Raw genomic sequence first — 25883 nt, 5'->3', positions numbered from 1 at the left:
GGCTTCAACACTGGGGAAATCTCTCCCCATTGCACTAGTACTGATGAAGCTCTATCTATGCTAGCAGCAGTAGCTCTGCTTTGTTGAATCAAATGGCAAACAAGAAAATGTGGCTCCCACAAAGAGATCTAACTCCTGGCTGCCTCCCTTGAAAAATGAGTAGGACACTGCTATACTGGTAATCACAATCTCTGTGGCCCAGTGGCGGGTTAATAATTTTGCCGCCCCTAGGCCAGGAAATAATTGCCGTCCTGGCCCTGCCCCAACTCCGCCCTTTTCCCACCCCCATTCCAACCCCCTCCCCAAAGTCCCCGCCCCAACTCCGCCCCCTCCCTTCCCCTACTGGACCCCCAGCCCCGCCTCTTCCCCCAGTGCATGGCATTCCTCCTCCTCCTCCCCCCTCCCTCCCTGCCCCGCGAAACAGCTGTTTCACGGCGCAAGCGCTGGGAGGGGAGAGAAACAGGACGCCGCGGCAAGCTTGCCAAGGAGGCGGAGGTGAGCTAGAGCAGGGGGGCGGGGCACAGAGGGGAGCTTCCGCCCCTGAAAATTTGCCGCCCTAGGCCTAGGCCTTGTTGGCCTAGGCAATAATACGGCACTGCTGTGGCCCCTTGTTAGTAACAGAACATACCAGTCACATCTATATTGCAGACATCCACAGAAATAACCACTGAAAACAAGGGAAGGGGGGGGAATCAAGAACTTTAGGCCCTCAACAGGGACTGAATCCCTCTCCGGTGCAAAGGTCTTAGCTGACTCAGTGGGAGTGGATTTTTTGCTCTTCCCTGCACCTGCTTTCCTGAATTTGACCTAATGCAATGAAACTTACTGTGATATAAAAATGTGAGACTGGGTAAGGGGGTGTCACAGATATAGGAAAAAATTAAAAAGGGGGTCATGAAATGGAAAAGTCTGCCAAAGCAAAGGCTCCCAAACTCCAGGTCCAATAAAGACACCAGTATATGTTAGTGAAACGGCTGCATTTTCAATCAAAGATCTGACACAGTATGCAGGAACTCAAATACCATATATACTCATTCATAAGCCGAATATTTTTGGTAATAAAGTGACGCATCAAAGAGCGGGGGTCGGCTTATAAACGGGTCTCTACCAAAATTTGATGATTTTAAACTCTATGGAATCATTGAATTGAATATCTAATACATTGTCATTTTGTTTACCTGGAGCGTCTACAGGCATGGAGCCCTTCAGCTCCCTGTGGCCGCAGTTCGCTGTTCCCAGCCAATGGTAAACAAAACGTCCAGGCCTGCTAGAGGCTTACCCTAATGGGCCAGGAGCCAAAGTTTGCCAACCCCTGAAATATAGGGTCGGCTTATGAAAGGGTCATACAGTTTTTGCTATTTTTACCTAACCATCTTGGGGGGTCAGTTTATAAACGAACGGGGTAATGAATGAGTATATACAGTACATACAAAAATCTGAAAATACTGTATTACTACAAGGGTATCATTATTCTTTATAATAGGTGAATTATTGTGACAACATCCAAAAATTGCTCTGGGACCTGAATACTATCAGCGCTGAAATTGTCAAGGTGTCTGCAAAAACCCAGTGGAGAAGCAGAGTGCTCTGGGGAATGTTACAAAACTAGACCATATGTGACACAGCCAATTTTGGCAGAACAATTACTTCTCATAATGTCAATACAAAAGAAGTAGAGAAGGGTCTAAAGCTTTTTCACCTTGAAAGAATGGAGGAAAATATTTTGGAGAATAGATGGGGGGGAAGTGCTAATCATTACCAGTTCACAGATTGACACTTGTGCTTTCTATAATGATATCAATGTCTTTTTAAGAGGTGCTTCAGGATAAAAGCCTAAGGTCTGATTCTGCTCTCATTTAAGTCAATGGGAGATTTGCCATTGACTTCAAAGGGAACAGAGTTGGCCCACATTAGATGGAACATGTGCCTGATTCACCTCCAGTTGCAGTTAGTGGTAAAGTCTAATTGACTTTAATAAGAGTTGGATTAGACCTCAAAGGACCTGTAGGTGTTCACTGCAAACTTTTAACTTTTTTATGTGCAACTATTTAGAAAGAAGGAACCTGTGTCACAAAGTTCAGGTTTTGAGATACAGAGTTTTCGTCAGGGCCATCTGCAGTTAAACAAGAGGCAAGGCTTCCGTTATCTATTGTTTTAGATACACTACAAATCCAGAGCTTTTAGAATAAGGGAAGGTGAATAGCTTTTGATGAAATAAATACCTGTACTTTTGTCTAAAACTTGAGCCTATTTTGACGTTCCCCCCCAAATTTTCTTTAATTTCATTGCTTTTCATTTATATGTCTTGCTGCACTTCTGGGTTCCAGCTGGGCCAACAAGTAGAAGTCCTAAAATGCACCAAGAAAGCATGTTTGCAGGATTTGTGGACCCTAGGTGTTCAGTAAATATCCAAATCAAATCTCAAAACTTTCTAAACTTCAGCCATCCTGTAGCACGGTCTCAGTTGATCCGACAAGCCGCTGGGGACGGTGGAGAGCTATTGCCTTGCCGAAAGACCCTGGTCACACTTCTCTCTCGACAGGGCATTAGCAGAGGGAGGTGTGCCATCACATTGGACAGGCATGGGAGCACTGGCAGGAATCTGTGGCGCAGCCTGCAAGCAGGGCAGTGTTGGCAAGAGTCTGTGATGCACCCCTCAGGCAGGGGAGGGCAGCAAGAGTCTTTAGCACTTTACTGGGGTTCTGCCACCCTGAGGCGGGGTGGCAGGGGTAGGGGAACATAGCCCAGGGCCCTGACAGTGGCGGGAGGAGAGGGTCCCGCCACTTGGTCAGCGGGGATCCGCCTTCAAAACCCTGACCAAACACCAACTCACTGCACTGTCCCGTTCCGCCCCTGAACTACTTCCTACCTGGTCTCTCGAGTGGGTCCCTTTGGTCCCTTCAACTCATCATGGTGTTCAGCTGCTGGTAGTCCTGATAGCTCCAGCTCGCCCTCAGCGTCGGGCTCGGGTCGCTGCCCAGATCCTCCAGTTCCTTGAGGTACTCTGTGGCCGGCAGTCCTGGTAACCCAAGTCCTTCCTCTGGGTCAGGTTTCCCCTGGTCCAGGACATCCCCTGGTTCGGCAGCAGTATCCACAGGGAGCAGCCAGCAGCCTGTGTCTGTCTCCCGCCCTGGTGCGGCCCTGACTGGGCTAAGGGCCCCGCCTTTTGTACTTCCTGTTCCACCCCTCCCCTTCCGGGGAGTGGAGTAAGCTTGGCCTGGCTCCGCCCACTCAGGCTAACAGAGTGGCTCCTCATCCTATGGTTTGGAGAGAAATCACCCCGGCTCCCTACACATTCCTATTTAAAATAATCTCTGATCCACCTTTGTTTTGTGATATAACTTATAAAAATATAAATAAATATCCATTGGAGCTGCACTGCCAGGGACAGCAGCCTGGAACTTCCAGGCAGAAGGCCCAGCCCTCCCATTAATCCATGAAGATTTCAGGCCCGCACCTGGAGTTTGCTCTTCCAATGCCAGTGCCACTGGTAAGAAGGGTTCTAAAGAAATGCCAGGAGATACACATCAAGCTCTTTAAATCCTACCTGCATATTTCCTGCACGAGGGGGCTATCAGGCTCTAAATGTGGGGAACAACTTGTACTGTAGTATGAGAAAGTTGAAAGGAACTGTGTGTCTGCATTACAATAACCTGATGTATACATATGATGGGGGAGTAATGAAAATAGGAAAACCAAGGCCAAATTCTGGCCATTGTCTTCAGTGGACTTGCACTGGATTTACCCTGATTTAAATGCTATTAAAATCTGGTCCTAAGTTGTCAACTGATGGGGAGGGTTATAGCTGTGTGATTCCCACTAAAACCAGTGGCAGTACTGCAGCAACCCTCTGCTTCAACTCTGCAAATGCGCCCCTGCATTGGTACTTGCACCTATTTATTTCTTTTTTAAAAAAAGAAAAAACCTAGAAGTTTCTCAGCTGTAACTGGAGCCCCCTCAAAACTATGACAAATGTAACTTGCTTACTATTGAATCTGTACCATCTTGGGCACTGAACTTCCCAGATCTCACAAGACCAATGAGGTCGGAGCTGGTCAGTGTTTGGATGGGACACTACCAAGTAAAGAAAAATGCTGATGCAGGAAATTGGGTTTGTAATGCAATTGGTGTTGCTCTTGCCTCTGAGTCAGTACTAAATTAATGCTCTGATCAGAGTGACTCTAGCATTAAATCCAGTCTCTGCCTTATTTTCCCATCTGGAGTCTGATACGTAAGCCATAAACAAATTAGGGTCCAAAATCAGCTGGGTCTTTGGCTACAGTCTCTCCCAAATGGGTTTCAACCAGCTTCCCAACCCAATTGTAGTATGGAATTGGTTAAAGGAGGCAGGGAACTTCCTTTCTCCCCAACCTGAGGCCCTGGAAGAAAGCTCATACTTGCAGTGGGTTTGCAGCAGATACTGCTTTAGTGACCAGGGTAACTTCCTCCACCCCAGTGGAAAGTATCCAAACGAAACCTGAACCCACATACATAAATGATTTTCCCTGTCCAAGGTTTCTTCCTCTTCAGTCCCTCAGTTCTTCTGTCCCTTTCAGGTCTGTCCCAGAGAGATCCATAATCAGCAGCTACCACTCTTGTCAACGTCTTTCTCCATCATGATAGAGAAGAAGGTTTATATAGCAGGCCTTACATTTCTGCCCAAGTTAGCATAATGCAAGAACAGACACCTATACACCCCATTATAGCCCACTATGGTTTTGGGGACAGTGTGTTGCTGGAGTTGTGGCCAAATATTGCTCTCCTAAACACTGGCAAAAATCCACAATAATTCCATTGACTTCAGTGGAGATACTCCAGATTTACACCAATGTAACAGCAAAATCTGGCCTGATACTGTTTTGATGAGGAGTAAAATGAAGATCTTGACAACTTACATGTTTTGTAGTCTGGGGCTATTAATTTAAGTGTCCAGGCCAAATTCCAACTCACAATTACAATTTGCTACCTAAATTCTCCATCCCCACATCCAGTTTCTACCAGATGTCCTAAGCTTTAAGTAAAAAGGGCTGGAGTAGTAGCCATGGAATTAGTATGTAGTTTGCCTTATATCCTGTCCATATAATGGGGGTATTGTGTCTCATTAAATCCATGTACATTTCATCTGCATAAACATCATTTATTAAGGATTCCTGCAGGCTGTGTGTAAATTTCACCCTACAGGTTTTTATTGTTCTTGAAAGAGAAGAGGGTTTTCACTGACATGACATTCGGAGCCTTCATCCCCTTACAGGCTTTCTGTGCCAGTGGCTGCAGTCACAGAGTTCAGAGCAAACAGCTTCCTTTTTTAAGTCAAAGCTTAGGTAGCAAGGTGTGCAAAGAGCTAGCTTAACCTCTCTACATATCAAGTATGTCATTGCATTTCATGCTTCGCTTCCAGCATCAAGCTGGTGAATGAGAGTACAAAAGTCACTGCCCTCAAGCCAGGGTCTCCACACGCCTCTCCTGAAAAGTGCTGTTGTCACAATGCCAGCATGCCAGACTTCCCTCCCCCACCCCCTCAACCCCAGGTGTTTGTTAGTAGCATGGCTAAAGATTCAAAGGAGGTTGATTGTAATTTTTCTTTGGTAAGGATCAGAATTTTACTATTTTGCAATAAAATGACCGACTTCCTCTCATTGCCCCCATTTGAGTCAGATATAAGCAGAGCATAACCTATGACTCCTCATCACAGGAGCTCTCTAGCACCAAGACAAAAAATTCAAATGCCTCAGGTGCCCTGTATGAATCTTATTCTTTCAACAACCACTGATATTGCTTCTGTGTTCTGTAACAATTCAACCCCCCATCGTGACCTGACTAAAATCTGCTACATTTGACTGTCCTGTCAGTTATGCATATTTTTGGCACTTGAAGTCAGATACCAATCACAGTGTATGGCATTATTGTACAGTTGAGTCACATTAGCAAAACCCAGGACAGATTTCTGTGTAAAACTTTTTATTGATCTGGTTTCATTAGGACAGATGAAATGGTAGGAGCACCGTGTTTCAGGCTGAATTGTAAAGGGATACTGCTGCATAGTTTTTCTTATATAGGGTTACATTGTTGCCATGCTTGCCAGTGTGTGTAATACTTTGTAGCTTCAAAATAATAAAATTACATGAACATCCTCTTATTTTCCCATTAAAACTGTCATATTTTTATTTGTTTTCTCCCCTCTATTTTCAACAGGGCTATGTAGTAACTACCACACTGACTAATATTAATCAGTTATTCCTTGAAAAACCACTGCAAGGTGGCTCAATATTATTATCTATATTATCCACATGGTGATATTAATTAAGGAAGATAGGTGGGGACCAAGCCCACACAGCAAGCCAGTGGCAGGAGCTGAGATTAGAACTCTGGCTGTAGTTCCCCAATGTGGTTTGATTTTGGCTACTACTTTGTTCCCTGGCATCTTCAATAATGTTAGTTCATTTCTAGGAAGAGTGATTGCCAATTAACTTCTTATGCATCTGCTGCCTGACCGGCTAGCTTGTTCTGATGCAAAGGTTTGTGTAGCTCCTATTTAAACATTGGTTTATTTTTTTATTTTTTTTAAATCACTTCTAAAGAATTTTGGGTTTTAAATATGAATGACAAAAGAGCAAGAGTTGGAATACAAGGGTCAATACACCTCACTAGATTTTAGGAGTCTATTTCTCTTTCCCCATTCCCAGAATGGGGTGAAAGTCACCCTGGTGCAGCAGAACTGTACAAGATGTATGCAGCCTTTAAGCTTCTTCTTAATCTTTATTTTGAATTTCACCTGACTAAACTAATTTCCACTGGATTCAATAGGAGATTTATTCATATCCTCAGGATGGAAGAAAAAGGGCCTGAAAAATTTCCTGGTGTCCAATATGGCGCTTAAACTGTTTTGGAGCATCACTGAAATATGGAGACAATCTAAGGACTAAAATATTTCAAAATGTTGAGTCCTTAATAAGAATATCCCATTTTCCCCTCACGCCACATTAACTGCTATTTTTTCCAGCTATCTTGGGATAATCTTATTGTGTGACAGGAGCTCAGGGATGTACTCAATATCCAGACTAGGGTGAAGGAGCATGACTAGGAGGCCAGGAGAGTAAATAATTAAGCAGACAGTTAGATACACATTCAATCAGGTGCTCATCCAAATCCCATTGAAATCAATGGAAAGATTTATATTGAGTTCTCCCATTGAATCAAGCCTCTAGTGACACATGAAGCAACAGTATTTTCATCTATTAGACTTAAGCTACTTCTTCGGTTTTGTGGAATGTGTGCTCTAAAGGGAAACATTTTACTCTTCCTAAACTGCTTCAAAACTCTTGGCTTATATCTTTATTAATTCAATGCAGGATACACTGACAATCCACAAAAAGGGCCTAATAATCTTGACAAATGCACTTTTAAAAAAACCAGGATCCAGTATCTCCTCAAAATTGCAGAATTCTTAGCAAATTAAACAATTTTGTCTGCTGCCAGGAGAAACAATTTTGATGGCATGTCTTTTTAGAAACCCAGAAGAAGAAGGCAACAAGCCAGGGTAAAAATTAAATGGCAGTGTAATCGTCCAAGGAAGATACAGTTAGATATTTCTTTCAATGGAAACTTTGTTTTGCAGACAGCATACACTTTACCCACACAAACACCAACATCTGCTGCTGCTGGTAACAAATGACCTCTTAATCATGAGCTACTCATTTCAGAATGACTGCAGGCTGTTAGAAGAAAAGTCTTTTTGAGAAGTCTTTTTAGCAACAAGACGGAAAACAAACAATCATCTTTTACCTTCCTTTTTCACAGGAAATACAGTAAGCCTATAGATATGAAAATCAGTCAATGCCTACAGCGAACACATCAAACCAACAGGAGGAAGATAGCCTGACTTCCTCTGCTCTGTTCTATAAGCATTTTGCCATCATTCGGTATCTTTGTTTTTCAGTGTAGATTTTTCCAATCAGGATAATTTTTTTCCTTCATTTTCATGCCATTTGTCTTATGGTTTGAGCTCCAGATGTTTTATTATTGTTACTTGATTACTGGCACCTGTTCTCTGCCATAGTTCTAAAGCTGCGTGTTTCTGGCCTCGCTGTTTCCTTTGTTTGAAGGCTGGATTATCAATTGTTTGGCAGAGCTGGATCTAGGCATGTGGCAAGTGTACTGCTGCACAGAGATCTACACTTTTAGGAACCCTGCTTTGTTAAGGACCCCAGGCACCATCTTCCCTATTCAGTGATGCATTAGGACCTCCGCACATCTTAAAGGATGAACTACAAGGGCCTAAACATTCTTCTACTTTCCAAAGTTTCCCCCCACATACCCATTTTCTGACTGATGAAACCCTTCAGTCCATGTTCTTTGTATCTAATAAGGAACTAGATTTCAGACTAGGGTCACTGCATGCCTTCAGAAATGACTAGAGTGCTGACCTTCTACCTCCCTAATTTGCTGAACCCCTCCCATCCCCACTTACCAAATCCTCCCATCCTTAGATATGCTGTGTGTGTTACAGAAGTCATCCTGAGGCACTGCATGTCTTACATTGCAAAAGGTCCTGAGCTGTGTAAGCCACTGAACGATAGAATAGATTGGCACTCTCCTAGATGTGCTTCAAACCAGGCAAAGCTAGAGGAGCTCTGATCCCTGTGCTCCGCACTTTGCTATAAAGTTTGGTGGTGTTTGAGCTACCTGGCTTTCTTGTTGGCTCCAACCATGAAGTCAGAGAGATAGAAGAGATGTAGGGCCCACTTTTGAGAGATGCTGATCACCCATAGTTAGTTATTTTGAAAAATGTATCCCTACTTTGTCCCTGATCACTACAGGAAGGGGAAAGAAGTCTTATTAGATCCTCTTGCTGCCTTTATATAAGTGAGATGAAGGGAAAGAAAAGGTTTGCTGTCATCTCCCCAAATATGTAAGATGAATGGAGAAAAGGAGCCAGGCCAGCACTGTTAGCAATGAATAGTTCCAGGTTGGGTAAATCAAATGTCTTACATAAAATCTTAGTCTGCAGAAGAGAAGAGTGAGGTGGGATTTGATAGCAGCCTTCAACTACCTGAAAAGGGGGTTCCAAAGAGGATGGCGCTAGGCTGTTCTCAATGGTGGCAGATGACAGAACAACAAGCAATGGTCTCAAGTTGCAGTGGGGGAGTTCGAGGTTGAATATTAGGAAACACTATTTCACTAGGAGGCTGGTGAAGCACTGGAATGGGTTATCTAGGGCGGTGGTGGAATCTCCAACCTTAGAGGTTTTTAAGGCCTGGCTTGATAAAGCCCTGGCTGGGATGATTTAGTTGGGATTGGTCCTGCTTTGAGTTGGGCGTTGGACTAGATGACCTCCTGAGGTCTCTTCCACCCTAATCTTCTATGATTCTATGAATCTGCCACAAAGGTATGATTTCGGAATCCAGGATCTTTCAAATTCTGAAGTTTATGATTTGGATATATAAGAAAATTACTAGAACTGGTTGAATTGTTTTGGCTGGAACAGTTATCCCATCGGCAAAGGCAGTTTTCTCAAAATCAAATCATTTTGTGGGAGCATGTTGATTTTAACAGCATTTTGGATGGGAAAAAGCTGAAATGAAGTGTTTTGACTTTCTTATTCTCTCAAAATAACATCAAAAAGATTCATTTAGATCATTTAAAATGATTTCATTCTGATAAAGCCGAAATGAAACATTTTCACCCTGTAATTTTGATTCATTTGACTTTTATATTTAAATGTTAACTTTAACATGATATATATAGTTAATATATTTTATATTATATAATAATGTTTCCACATTGTCAAAAATGATTTAATATTATTGAAATGAAATATTTAAATGGTTCCAAATATGGTTTTGGAACATGATGGAGGGTATTAATTTTTCTTCTGCAGGAAATTGCAATATTTTGTCTTTTCATTCTGATTTGGAACAAATTTTGAAATGTCAGCATTTTCCAACCAGCTTTGAGCATTACTGTAAGGAAGAACTAAAATATGTAGATCAGTGATGGGCAGGAGATGACAAATCTCTGATGATTCTTGCTACTTTTGGAACTTGGGGCAACTGATATTTCTCCCTAACAGAAGATTGACCAGCTGATTATGAAACATTTATTTCTATTATTTTCTCTGGTTAGTAACATATTGACAAAAAAAAAAAAGCTATCTTCTACTTCTTCTTCCATTGAGCACTTTATTTTTCCGTGCCAAAACAGTGTTCAGTTATATAATCATTTGACCTCCATTTATTTGAATTGGTGATACAGAGCTTTATTTTGTGCAAGTCTTTGATTTTTTTTTCTGGTTTGTTAGACTGTTTACCTAGTAAATATTCTAGACTGGGATTTTCAGAAGATCCTGAGTATCTATCTACCAGAGGTCAGCAAAAGCGCTTGAGCTAGATGTCCCTCATTATAGAGGGGGCTGCCAACAGAGTGTTTTCTATGAGGGCCCCAGGACTTTGAAACATACTCTCCCTCTTAGTCTGAAATAGCCTAATTAGTGACCTGCCAGGCACACTGCAAAAGCCATTGGATAGAGGTTTAGGAAAAGGCTGAGGGTATGTTCCCAGAGACAATTCGGATGAAAAGGAGCTCTTTTTGTAGCTGATTGGCTGGCTGGCTGAGCTGCATTAATTTGTTCCTGTTTAAATATTTGTTTTTTCTTAAGTGCTGCTGTATGTATTTTGCTGTTGTAAGATTAATTATCAGGGCTCCTAGAGGTCTTGTATAGATTTTTTTTTTTACTATTACTTAAATCCAAACAACAATAAATAAGGGAATTTTAGTGGGATTGGGGTGTCTAACTCCCTTAGTCTCTTTTAGAAAACTCAGCTCTAATTTCCTCAGTGTCATCATGAATGGCTACCATAATGAAGGGTTGCATTGCTCTGCAAAGCTATTACCATAATGTGATGCTGTAACATTCTCCTTCCTGTTACGAAAAAAAGACCAAGCACAGATTGTTGCTATTGCTCTAGCTGAAAGATTAGTGACCAGTCTAACTGGAAGGGCTGACAAATCCACTAGGATCTGTTAAAAAGCAGCTGCAAAGTGCAACCCAAAGAGACGTCTGCATTTATTGCAGGCCCAGGTTGGTCTCTGCTATTTGAAAACTTGGCTCTTGATGCCTTTACCACAAACAACACAGAGATGTTATGGTGCTGTCCATCTCAAAGGACTTTAAAGACATTAATGAATATAATGACACAACATTCTAGTGAGGCAGGTAAGATTTACTGTCTCATTTTCCAGATGAGGCAACCAAGGGGCAGAGACACCAAGAGCTTGCTTCTGCTCCCACTGAAATCAATAATGAAACCTCAGTTGGAACAGTATCAGCATAAAAGTCTTGCTTAAGGGCACATTGGAAGTCTGTGGCAGATCAGGAATAGAACCCAGTTCTCTTGATTCTCAGTCTTGGGCTTTAACCACAAAACTGCTGTTCTGCCCACAATTCCTCTTTGAGCATTAGCACTCAAGTCTCTAATGTAACACTTACAATAAGGAGCAGGCTTCACTACATTAGTAACCCAAATACACACAACTCCACTTCCCTCATCCTGTTTGCCTATCATCATACACCTCTACCCCAATATAACATGATACAATATAACATGAGTTCGGATATAACGCGGTAAAGCAGTGCTCCAGCGAATCAAAGCAAGTTCGATATAACGTGGTTTCACCTATAACGCGGTAAGATTTTTGGCTCCCGAGGACAGTGTTATCGGGATAGAGGTGTATTTATCTAACTAGCAAAAGGCAACACATCAGTTTATACAAGGACCTGCAAGTTAGTGATAAATAAGCAAACAGAACTGGGGGAGAGGAAGAATCTCCCTTCTAGCAAAGCGAGTTTAGCTGGCTGTGCAGGCTTAGCTGAATTTAGCCCAATATATTTATCATAATACATTTCAAAAAGGGGATCCTGATAGCAAAGAGTTCAGGGACCCTTGTTACAAGATCTTCCTTTTTATTTAAATCTCATTAGTTTTCTTTCTGGGGATATATTTTAAATAGGTGTAAAACAGTTCTGCTCTTTTAGAACAATTACTTTAATGTTCTTCCTTGTTTTACTAGACTTGGTGCAGAGTTCCATTGCTTCACATATCATGCAGTTATGACACTAAAGAAAAGAGGAATTAATTCATTTTCAGTGAAGCAACACAACTTAAGATTCTTTCTTACATGCATGGACATACATACTCTCAAAGGCATGCCCTTTGTTCTAGATCTAAGACAATCCTAACACAGAATAACATTTAGGGCATGTCTGGTCCCTCAGCTATAGTAACCACAGTACTTCCTAGACTAGTCTATTCAAAGTTACCATTAAACAAACCTATATCGAATCAATGGGCTCACTTGTTTAACCTTCTGTAACATATCTTTTGTAATGTGTTTCAATAGTTTAATTGTATACTATCTAGAGGCATACTCAAATCAAAACTCCACCTCTGGATCTTGGTTTAAACTGAGTTGGCAGTTGAAGCTTCAGCTCAAGGGGTATGGAGCGGCTGCTGTATGAGGAGAGATTAATAAGACTGGGACTTTTCCGCTTGGAAAAGAGACGACTAAGGGGGGATATGATAGAGATCTATAAAATCATTACTAGTGTGGAGAAAGTAAATAAGGAAGTGTTATTTACTCCTTCTAATAACACAAGAACTAGGGGCCACCAAATGAAATTATTAGGCAACAGGTTTAAAACAAAAGGAAGCATTTTTTCACACAATGCAGAGTCAACCTGTGGAACTCTTTGCCAGAGGATGTTGTGAAGGCCAAGACTATAACAGGTGTGACGGGTTGGATCACAGAAACCCCCCTTGGGAGCTGCCACCCGATGTGCAAAGACTACCCCTGCTTCTGTTTTCCCTGCCAGCTCAGGACTCCAGCACCCTGTCTTGCTGAGCCAGACACTCCTGTTTGGCTCCAGACACAGATCCAGGGTCTGAATCACTTGTTCCAAAGCTGCAAGTTTACCTGAAAACAGCTCACAGTAGCGTGCTTGTCTTTAGCACTCAGATGCCCAACTCCCAATGGGGTCTAAACCCAGATAAATCCGTTTTACCCTGCATAAAGCTTATGCAGGGCAAACTCATAAATTGTTCGCCCTCTATAACACTGATAGAGAGATATGCACAGCTGTTTGCTCCCCCAGGTATTAATACATACTCTGAGTGAATTACTAAATAAAAAGTGATTTTATTAAATACAGACAGTAGGATTTAAGTGGTTCAAAGTAGTAACAGACAGAACAAAGTAAGTCACCAAGCAAAATAAAATAAAATGCGCGAATCTATGCCTAATCAAACTGAATACAGATAATTTCCTCACCAGTTCCAGAGTGCTCCCTTTTACAGGCTAATCTCCTTTTAGCCTGGGTCCAGCAATCACTCACACCCCCTGCAGTTACTGTCCTTTGTTTCAGTCTCCTTCAAGTATCCTGGGGGGGGTGGAGAGGCTCCTTCTTTAGCCAGTTGAAGAAGAAATGGAGTGGTCTCCCACAGGTTTAAGTAGACTCTCTCTTGTGGGTGGAGACCTCCCTCCTATGCAAAGCCCAGCTCCAAGATGGAGTTTTGGAGTCACCTGGGCAAGTCACATGCCCCTGCGTGACTCAGTCTTTGCAGGCCAACGCCATTGTCCACATGGCATCTTGCATGTCTCCAGGAAGACTTCTCATGTGGATTGGAGCATTCCAAGATGCATTGTTCCCTAAGTGTCTCCTGATCAGGTACTTAACCTGGCAAATTCCTTCCTAAAGAAGCTGACCAAATGCCTCACAAAGCTTACTTAGAAATCAGGCAAGCATACAGCCCATATTCTTAACCTCGAGTAGAAAATGATATATATGTACAAATAGGATGAATAGATATAGTAGACCATAACCCTTACGGAGATATGTTACATGGCACAGGCAGCACAAACATATTCCAGTTATGTCATACGTACATTTATAAGCACCCCCTCCCCATAAAGCCTTATGGGGTACACTGTCACAACAGGGTTAAAAAAAAAAAGAACTAGATAAATTCATGGAGGATAGGTCCATCAATGGCTATTAGCTAGGATGGACAGGGATGGTGTCCCTAGCCTCTGTTTGCCAGAAGCTGGGAATGGATAACAGGGGATGGATCACTTGATGATTACCTGTTCTGTTCATTCTTGCTGGGGCATCTGGCATTGGCCACTATCGGAAGACAGGATACTGAGCTAGATGGACCTTTGGTCTGACCCAGTATGGCCATTCTTATGTTCTCTTTGTGATGACCAATGGACCAGATTCTGATCTTACTTGCACTTGTTTTATACTGGCGTAACTCCTTTGTCTTTATTAGTGTAACTCCTGATTTCAGCAATATAACTGAGATCAGAATCAGGCACAACTCTGAACAATCCAAACTTTAGGAAAAATCAAATTCAAGATCCAGTTACCAAGTCCTTCTGATTGGCAGCGCTGAGAATTTTGGTTCTCTCCAATAATGAGATACAAAGTTCAGATCCAGATGTGGAGTCCAGCTACATTGTTTTGATTGGAGCCATTTAAAATTCCGCTTTCCATAAAATGCTCCCAGATGTTTCCATGAAAGGCATCATGTAAGAGGAAGGGATGAAAGACCTGGTTGAAAAGTGTAAATGTTCACCTGTAGGGTAACTTGTTTTATTTTTCCAGTGATCTTGGACACACCATTTGGTGACATTATGCTCTTTCAGATGCCTGTATAGCATCATCATAATGTCTAAGTTTCTCTCAAATATTTAAAAATAGAAATAACAGTACAGTCTCCTTCCTCTGTTTCTTCTTTCTCAGCCTCTAGAATAAAGAGCTTAATCAATGTAGTGTGTGTGTGTGTGTGTGTGTAAAGAGTTTATTGAGGGAATGCTAAATTGAAAAAGTTTTGCATATAACAGAGAACGTAGTAAGGGCTGTGGCCATTAGCTCATCTGTTAGTGAGTTCCCACTTCTGACTGATGAATATCTCCCTATTGGTCAACAGTTTCATTGCTCCCATGGAATGAAGCTATAATGGGAGGCCATGCTCATGGAGGAAAATGTGATTTCCTAGATAGCTTAGCCCAATCCTATGGAGGACTTTCAATATCAGGACAGGGGCCTTGAACTGAATTCTATATTCAATGAGCAGCCAGTAAAGAGTGCAGAACCCTGGGATGAGGGGCTCATGGCAACCAGTGTTGTATCAGGTGAAGCTTTTGGGGGTATGTGGTTTTATTTGTAGATATAAAGCATTGCAATAATCAAATCTGAAGGTCATGAAAACATGGAACTCTGTAACCAGATCTTTGTCAGCTAGGATAGCTAACCAGTTGCAGATGTGAGTAGGCATTTTTGTCTACTATAGATATTTCGCCATTCAGTGTCAATAAGGAACCCAAATTATCCTAAAACTGTGGACAAATTTAACAATCTGAGGGCAGATACCCTTAAGACTGAGGGATGTTATAGAGGAGGCTCGTTCTTCAAAGCTCTTCCTCTTCCTACCAGCATTACCTCAGTTTTGCTTAGGTTCACATTTAGACAGTTCTTCACCCAAGTGCTGATTTCAATAAGTTCAGAGAAAGCTAGAAGAGTGTATTGTTGATACTGACAGTTCTAGTACAAGTCAAAGTCATAGACACCATCAGCTTTTAGCCAGGCCAATGTTTTAGTAAGATTTTACTAAAAGTCATGTAGATAACTAGTATAAAGTGCAATAGATTTGATTTCCTTTAAAATGTTCATATCTCAGACTTGGAGGCTACAGGCTAACTTCTGCCATTTAAAATGTTAGAAAACAAAGGACATTCTTGAAGGTTAAGCTGCTAAAACTTATTCCTGCATAAAGTGACTATTCAAACTGGGTGGCTTAGCTAGCTAGATTGTTAGTGACTCAAGTTCAAGTAAGGTGAGTCTGAGCTCTTTTACCCTGTAGTGAACCTGAGTATTTCATATTTTAATTGACAACATTCATATCTTTGAGCCTTTCATTTAAACTTTGATAAAATCTGCTCACAAAGGCAGATGGCAGGCTGTTATTTTTAATTCACAAGCCATGTTAAATATATGCCATATGTTATAGAACTTTTCAGGCTCAGCCTTTTGAATGCTACCACAATAAAATTACAAACTTACATAAAAGGAAATCTGACAGGCAAAATTATGCAGTTGTGGATTACATTTCTGAAAACTGAAGTAAATGACTTGACTTTTCGCTTGATAAAATATCATTATAAAAACTATAAAACTACCACTGAAGATTTAAGACTGGTTTAAAAGACAAGTAGGTTTGGGGTTTTTTAATTACTATTCTGTGTCTGGAAGTGATCCCCTGTATTCACAGTAGGGCAATATCATTTTTCTAAAGGAGCTATAAACTTTGGGACTTGCCTTTATTCATGTAAATAAAAAGCATGTTATATTTTACACTATGTATTTTGAGTGCCATACGTAGGGTTAATTAAAGTAATAAAATAAATGGCCTGAGTTTTATGAATCTCAGAGACTGCCTCTCCTCTTGTGTTTTACTGATGGTGATGTTGCCTGAGGAGCCACTCAAGCTGCAGCTCTCTCAGTATAAAAGAGAGGATGTTGCCAGCAGCGCAGTTTCTGTGAAAGCTCCTTGACTTCATAATACCACCTGGGGAAGCAGTCTACATTTCTTAAGAAGATGGCACATAGCTAATGAAAGAAGTCCACTGACGTACTCTGTGAGGAATTGTACATGGACAGGTCTTTCAGTACCAGCTACAGAAGACCTGCCACACCCTATTGTGCCTCTAGGACATCCTACTGTTAATCAATGGCTATGGGATTAATTCCCAACCCGGGTTCAGAGGCAGCTCAGTGATGCACTCCCATATGGGAGTTAATGAGGTGCAGCTGAGTTTACAAGAGGATACACAAAACTGTTTGGATAACTCCCAAAGAGGAGAGAGAAAGAAGGTTAGTCATGCTGGCTAGAGCCAGGGATCTCTAGGGAAACATCGGAGGTATTCTGTATAATTTGTATTTTTAATTTCACTGATTAGAAAACTGCATGGAAGCTGCATGTACAGGTAAAGACTTTTGGCCAAGGTGATGTCCATTCAAGTTACACCAGAATTCCCACAATAAAACCCAACCCAGCTAGATGACTGATGTTCAAACCTGAGCATCCAGCGAATTTCCTGTTTCATCATTCTGCCCTACCCCTGTTTTGTGTATCCTCTTGTAAGCCAAGGAAAATTCTCATTTGTGTTGAAACTAGACATGGAAAATTTAATGCAAAAAGAAGAATTGTTGAGCAGGTTTACAGCTGTAAAAACAGGCATTGCATTAAAAATTGAAATGTAACCTTAATTATAGCTCACACTAGTATGAAAGCTGGGAACTTCCCAACTAGGTGATAGGAGCCAATTGCAACCCAGATCTTCCATCTGGGCTCCACCAATCATCAGTAGACGGGGGGCAGGGGCGGGGGAGGCTTAAGTGGCTCCCAGATACACCAACTATCAGACTGGATATAATATGGAGGTGCTGGTAGTGGCTCCATAGCTAATGTGATTATATTAGTTTAGGTGATTCTGCATGGGCAGGTTTATTGTGCTTCTGGATTTTATTCCTGATTTTAATACATTTCAGCAGCTGAAAACTGCCTGGAGCCACTGGAATAGGAGCTTTAAAGAAATAATATAAGTATGTGCTGAATAGCAAGAACATTTCTGTATAGTGCAGGAATGGCTGAATTATTCATTACGAATAATTTATCCAACAAATTTGGGCATTTTTTCTTGAATACATTATTTGTGATCCCCCCTCCATTATTTAACTAGATGATCGAATAACATTTGGCAAATAATATATTAGCAATTGTGAATATTTTTTTCATTATTTAACATAGCATATCAGCGGCTCTTGATTAATCCAGTCACATTGGGAACACCAGCATTTCTTATGGCTTGTAAAACAATAGACTAATGAGACTCCAGCACTATTAGAAAGACAGCAAGAGAAATTGCACCACACTATTTTTTTTTTAAATAAGAGTCAATATTTGCTAACACTGTTGATAGCTGGACAGAGCTACATAAATTCAGAGAGCTTTGTTTGGTTACAAGACATAGATTTCCAGAACTTGTAATGGTTTTAGCATTTGGTCAGCTTTAGCAGAGTAATTGAAGGGACTTTAGAATTCCATCTTAGAGTAACTTCTGAAGTTTCTCCTAACTCCCATATCTATTCAGTGGAACTGATTTGGATCTTGGTTACATTGGGGGTAAATCCAGAGTAAATGTTTTGAAGTCAGAAGTGTTACACTGGTGCAAAAGCAATACAAGCAAGGGTGCTGGAACAATTTGTATAGTGAAGGTGCTGAGAGCCATTCAACCTAACTGTAAACCCTGTAAATGATGCAAACCACTTCAAGCCGGGGAGTCCGGATGCACTCCCAGCACCTATGAATATAAGTGATAGGGATAAGGCAGGTAAGATAATATCTGTTATTGGACCAACTTCAGTTGGTGGAAAGTACAAGTTTTCAAACTACACAGAGTTCTTCCTAAGGTCAAGGGAAAGAAATCAGAGTGTCTAAGCTAACTACAAGTTGGGCCAGATAGTTACACATAAGGAGTACCATGCTGTAGGAGCTCACTTGAGGTGGAGTGGGCAAAAAGAGTTAGATTGTTATGCAAAAAGAGTTTGAAGGGGGCAATTATCTTGTAGATATTTGATGTAGGCAGTGATGTTGGTGTATAAGGAGGTGACATCCAGGGTAACAAGGATGGTGTACTGGAGGAGGCTTGTTAATGTTGCAGAGTTTCCTGAGGAGGTCAGTAGTGCCTTGGGGGAAGCTGGCCCTTTGTGTGGTACGTGGTCTGAGGTTGGTTTCTATGAGTCCTGATATTCCTTCTGTAAAAGTGCTGTGGCCAGATATGATGGGTATGCCAGGCTTTCCTTTTTTATGATCTTTGGGCGGGCCCTGGGGTGAGTTTGTGGGGGGATGAGGTTGTAGAGTTTTTCTTGGAGCTGTTTGGGAAAGATCTGAGGATATCTTTAAATTCCTGTGTTTCATATAATACATGCAGTTGTCCCATACAATGGTCAAGGTCCAGAAACAAGGCATGAAATTCCATCCAAATAATAAACATCTTTCTATTAGCCCTCTGCTTAATGTGTATATATGATCAAAGTTGCTACTGAAAAACCTAGGCTTTTGAGCCTTTCCAGTAAACAAACAAACAAACAAACAAACAAAGTGTGAAAATGTCACAAAAGGGAGCCACAGTCAAATGAACTTTAGACTCTGGAAAGAGGATCAGTTTCCTCAAAAGTCTCTTAGATGTTGACGGCTAATTCTCATCTCAGTGGAAATGGATGTTAGTTGGGTGAATATAGGCAAAAGGATTAAAAACACAAACTTTCGACAAACTTTTCTTGCCTGGTTTCCATGGAAATGAGAGTGGAAAGGCCGCTGGCAGCCAGTAGCTGAGTGTGAGAACTCTCACTTGGAGATGTCAGTTGCTGACTGTTCACTGAAAGCTGAAAGTGTTGGTTTCAAAAAATCAGCTGCAAACCATAAATCTTCTCAAATCTGCAGTTATTTACATTTGAAAAAAAGTTAATAGTTTAAAAAACTATTAAGTAAAATCTGTACATTAGCCCCTCATCCATCCTAGTTGACTTCATTTTGTATGCTAAGGACCGAACAAAGGTATGTAATAGAATTTGTTTGAAGACATGTAATATTTTACATAATGAGGAGGATAAAATGGATAGGCCAAATTCATCCTGGTAGTTATATCAATTGCTTCAGTGGAATTTGTCCCCACAACAATCCATATTGGGCATTTCCCTTTGCTCTTTATATAGATGTTGAAGATTGTGCCCCAGTATTGTCCTCTGGGTATTATGCAGTGCAGTTCACTGACTGAACTATTGCCCTCCAACCCAGGCAGCTGCATTTCAGTGTTGTAGTATGTGTACAGGGCTAAATTATGGCTTTGTACAAGCACTGTGTATCGGGCAGCACCTTGTTGCACTATTCTAAGATGATTGTGACAGAAATTACCTGCCTGTCTTGCTTTGCCTCGGTAGCTAAGAACATCTGGCTACTAACAGTCCGCACATATATATGTGGGAGGGCTGGAGGCTTGGCATTCTCCGTCACCATCTTCCACTCTGCAACTGGCTTCCTATTTGGTCCAGCAGAGCCTGAATTAATTGCCCTACAGGGCTCAGCTACTATGAAGCTTTTGGAATAGTAAGTACATTTTTGGAAGGGTGTAGGTTTTTGTAAGGAGAGGGGCTGGTAGGTTTTTCATATTAGATACACTGTAAATATGATTGTGGGGAAATTGATGGGCCCAATTTTAAATCTAAAACCCAATAGATATATAGTAAAAAAAGAAAAGAAAAAGGAACATTTCAAGGGTGTGTAGTAATTATATTGGTTTCTCATGGTTTACTAGTGGAGGGCATGTTCCATGTTTTCAATAGACTCACTCATTGTGAACCCATGTTCATAGTCATTACTGAAAACTGCTAACATCAAAGTAAATCTGCCCCTCTTCCTTTGCATGTTACAGCCAAAAGCTGGAAACCCACACGTGCCACTTGTAGCCAATGTGCACTCTCTGTATCATACTAACCTCCCATCCATGCATTTATTCCGCTGTGTCCTTTCATAGCCAATTTACTGTGCTTAAATAATACACAGTGGAGTAATGAGTAAAAGGTGTTTTTCCTAAGATTATAGTCTTGAAGACAGATAAGCATTTTTATGGTATACAATAATTATCATAGTAATGTATAATTTTCCCTGAATTGACTGACTGTTAGTGCACTAATTCAGAAAGCACTAACTCATTCGCAAACAGCATCATTAGGAGCGGAGGTAAATAAGCAGCTGATCTGCCTTGTACAGTACACTGAAGCCTCAAGACTTTCTTTTTCCCCACTCATTAATTCAGTTTTCATGGCTGCTGCAGCAGGTGGAGCATTTTATCTTCTCATCTCATTAATCACTTGTGGGTACTGAGGAGAACTCTATTAATACCTGGTCAGGAGACAGAGACAGTATAATCCATAACCGCTCCAGCAATAGCACAGCCAGCTGTGGAGCCAATGTGCTGTAATGTAACTAAGGCTTAAGTAATGTATGTAAACTAATGTGAGGCACCTGTAAGGTAAACCTGCATTGTTTATATACAAGGAACAGGATTATTGCTTAAACCAGGTGGACACAGGACAACGTTGTACAACAGTAAAGCTGTGCACATTGATTGGATGATAAACAGGATTGAGGATTTTGACTTTGCTGATTTCTTACTGCTGTCTCTTTTTTACAGAGACATATTCAATCTCAAAGCAGTTGTAATTTTAACTATCCCTTGAATTGATGCAATTTAAACATGTAAAGTTGTCTCTTGTAGTGCAACATAGAATAGAGATGGAAATGACTCTGCTATGAGTGCTCTCTTTCTCTCTCTTTTTTTTTAAACAATATGTTCTATGCTGTCTCCAATCTGCTGGGATTCATCAATAAAGCCAGGGAAGCATCCAGTGCCCTGAAGGGAGCAAGATGGGATAGTTTGGGGCACAGGGACAATGCAGTATATAGCTCCTTACTGCTGCTTTATGAAGCAGTGGTGTTACATGCCCCACCAGTGTGTATTGCCAGACACTGTGAGCACTCAGAGATGGGGACCAGGTCATTCCCATCAAGACAGCTGACCAGGAATTCTTGGACCATGCAGCACCAGCTGAAGCATTCAAGGAAGCACTAGCATCCACTTCTGTCTGACTCCCATGTCAGTGCATTGAACTCCTGCACTCTTCTCCCCCCCCCTTAGCCATCCTATTGGACATTTGGGGCTTTCCGCAGTGGTTGGGCTGGTCTCTTCCTTCTATCACCTGGTGCTCCCACTCCTCTCCTCTGAAGCAAAGCCCCACACCCCCTTGACTGGTGGAGTAGTGGAGGAGGATCAAAATATTGCAGCATTTCCTAAGAAGTGAATTTCTATTCACATTGGAGTTGCTGCAGACAGTGACAATTGACATTTGTTGGCCAAACTGCTCTTTAGATCTACTGGGACTTACTCTGTGCTAGGGTATGCCTCACCTTCTTTGGCTATCTAGGCCCCCCTCTACCTGCAGTCCATCTATTTTCTTGTTTCCTGATTCAAAAGTCTTACTTTGTGGGGCAAAGTTTCCATCTTAAATTGCCCTCTCTACCCAGGCCAGAAGAGCTCCCTAAACTTGGGTTTTCCAACCTTCAGCTAATTCTCTCTGTCTTTCTCCCTGACAATTTTTCCTCCCAGTCCCCTCACATGTTTTCCCATCCACCATGATTATTTGCAATGGGAATCTTCCATACCGGAACACCTCCACTTCATTAGGTCATGAAAGGGGCTTCTTTACCACCCAACCACAACATTCAGGAAGCTAAGATGATAAGGTAATCTAGCTCCACGCATCAGAGTGCAAGATGACTGGTTGCTGGTGTCAGAAAATAATGTTCCAGCTCCCACACATCCTGTACAACATAACACATTTGGCCACATATAGTATTTGAGTAGGTGCATCAATGGAGGCAGTGAACTACGTGCCTTTGCACCATCAGGTATTTCAATTGTGGCACAATCGTGTACTTCAGGGTTTGAAGAACACTGATTCCTACTGCTAGGCCACTTCCCTCATTATGATCATTAGGCTGGTGGCAGAGGTGGATTGCCAGTCAATGAGACAGATCCTTAGCTGGTATATGATGATTTATACCAGCTGAGGATCTGGCCCATTCTTTTTAAGTAGCTTGCAAAAACAGGGAACACTATTATAGAGTTAAAATATAATAAATTTAGCTGAAACTAGTTTCAACTACACAACAGCTTATTTTTGCACTGCATGAAAAATGCAGTTTTGCTTTCTGGGGATAAACTAGTGATTTATATTGATTTACATTTTTACACATGATTTGCATCTAACTTTTTAATCAGTAAAAGCTAAATAAATATGTGCAAACCAAAGTTTTAAATCAGTTTATGCAATATATATTAACATTTAAGCTTTTAATTAACTCCTTCAGGTAAATGTTCCTGTAAACCTGATAATAGCACAACTGAACTCTCTGATAACGCAGTGACCGACATTGGGTAAATCATATGCACCCATAATCCTGCAGACTGGAAAACATTACACCTCCAAGCTGTGTATATAAATTAGAGAATTACATCACATTACCACTAGTCCACAGACATATGTAAAGTTCATTGTTCATGCACTATTGGAGGTTTTAATGCCTTTCGTCTAATACTTATTTAATCCTGAAGAAGGAGTGAATAAATGTTGGTGTATGGTTATCACTGAAATGTAGCTAACATAACTACTGTGGAAGCTGTAAGCCTGACAAATATATGGCCCCGTCTGCACTTCATTTCCTTCTACATGCCCAGCCTGCCTTAAAGAATCCTGTGTCTCATTCTCCTATTCACAACCTCACGCCTTTTGTCATAGATTTTAATATCAGAAGAGGCAATTATGATCATCTAGTGTGGCTTTATGCTGCTCTCTGTGCCCAACACAGACTCTCTCCTTCAGGGAATTAAGCAGCATGGCTCTTCCCCTTCTTGGAACCCTTGAAAACTCACCTTTCTTGACTAGCTTCTGCCATTAACCATCCACTCCTGCTCTCAGGCCTATCCTCATCATCCTCTACTTTCACTCACACCCATTTTTCACCCTCCATTTCATTTATTATTATTTAGCCCTTGCTATACTAGGCATTTGCAGAACTGAAAAAACAGCATTTAAGGCAGGGACTAACTCATCTCTATGTTAGTACTGTGTCCTGTTCAATAGGGCCCTGATCACATTTGGGGCTCCTTGGTGCTACTGTAATACAAATAATAATAGAATCATAGAATATCAGGGTTGGAAGGGACCTCAGCAGGTCATCTAGTCCAACCCCCTGCTCAAAGCAGTGCCACTCCCCAGACAGATTTTTGCCCCAGATCCCTAAATGCCCCCCTCAAGGATTGAACTCACAACCCTGGATTTAGGAAGCTAATGCTCAAGTCACTGAGCTATCCCTCCCTGTGCTATAAAGCTGATAATATAAAGCAAACACAGTTTATAACAGCTTTAAAAAAAAATCTTTAAAACCAACAAGGCACATGCCAAACTTGCAGCTCAATCGCTTTTCCTGAACATTACCCCCCTCCCCTGTTTGGTATTTTGCCTAATTTACTGACAGATCCATAGGCCACTGAAGTCAATGAGAGTCTTTCCATTTACTTCAATGGTCTTTGGATCAAGTCTTTATAAACATAAATAAAATAATACAAATCAGATATTTATTATCCTAAGCAAGGCTGTATTAGTACCCTCTTGGATAGAAACAAGAAAGAAATACTGTTCAGATTACTGTTCTGTCCTCCCAGCTACCAAGAGGTAATTTTAAATATTTTGCCTCTCTTTGATTGCATTGTTTCTGGTGGATTGAGATGTATTTCTGTGATATCAGAGCATCAGTCAATAAATGTTGTTGTGTTCAGGTTTCATCTATGGGAATTGCATAATTTCATCATTTAAAATAGCATCCACAACAAATTTGAAGTAGTTGGTGGCCAAAGTACCCAATTTATCTTTAGGGCTCTATCTCTGTGTCAAAGGCATCTAAACCAGTTCCATCCAGTCTCTAATCTGGAAGAGCATTCTATATTCATTCCCCCCCTCCAATTAGCATGTACTTTTGAAAGAAAGCTAACTCAAGCTTATTAAGAAAGAAGCATCTTAGAGAGAGTACTTCGAGTGACAAATCATACACTTCTAATGGCAAGACTTGTTCAGTCACATTCTTAATCACAGACCTTCTTCCATAGCACATGGTAGCGATCAAATGATCCATTAGAAGCTTCTTTAAATATGCAGGACCAAAAATCACATGTACTGAGCTGAAGCACCCAATGAGAATTCAGAATGACCTTCCCCAGGAAACGAAGAACTTCTTGAGTCATTAGCATACAGCTGCTAAGTGTCACATAGTGCAGCCTGATTTCAGTCTTTCACTACCATCTCACCACAGTGCCCATATCACTAATTTCTATTGGCAAAAGACAATAATCGGCAGGTCCACCCTGCTAAGTGTTAAAAAATCATAAAATTAAAGAAATAAATAAGAAATGACCCTGGGTTTCCAATAAATATTCAGTGACATACTACATGTGATAGACCACTAATCACTGTTGATTCTATGATAAAGTTGAATACTAATCCCCTTTGAATAGGGATTAAGCTTCAGTGCATAGGGGAGGGATTCATTAGAATTCATCTCATCAAGACACAGCTTGAATGAAGTTCCATAGATCCTGTATACCACAGTCTTTTCAGAGTGACAACCAATTGCCAACACTAGCAGAATTACCAGTGAGTGACTAAAATCAACAGACTGTAACCTGTGAACGTTCTTATTTTCTCAGTCAGGAGCTTCCATTGACATGACATATCTAAGGGAATACTAGTTTTAGGCAAAACAATTCCTAGGTAATCACAGTTACAAGAAGTAAACTATTGCACACGCATAAAAATAATGGTGATGACGGATGAGGAAGGTGGTAGTGATGATGTGGATCTGTAGACCCCCCCCCCCCCCCCCCCACACACACACACATCTTTGATTTATGCATTATCCCTCCTGGATTCACAACTATCAAATTTCTTAACCAGTTCAGTGTGGAAATCAGCTCCTACAATAATCTATCAGTGATGATCTAGATGATCACACTGGTTCCTATTAGCCTCGGAATCTATGTATCTATCAACTGTCACACACTTTCCCACGAAACAGTGGCAAATACTGGGCTATATTCTAGTGATAGTTCACAAAACTGAATATTACTACACACAAATGCACAAAAAGGCACCT

This window comes from Chrysemys picta, chromosome 6, assembly GCF_011386835.1.
Source record: "Chrysemys picta bellii isolate R12L10 chromosome 6, ASM1138683v2, whole genome shotgun sequence".
Lineage (NCBI taxonomy): Eukaryota > Metazoa > Chordata > Testudines > Emydidae > Chrysemys > Chrysemys picta.
Note: the sequence above shows the minus strand (reverse complement) of the source record.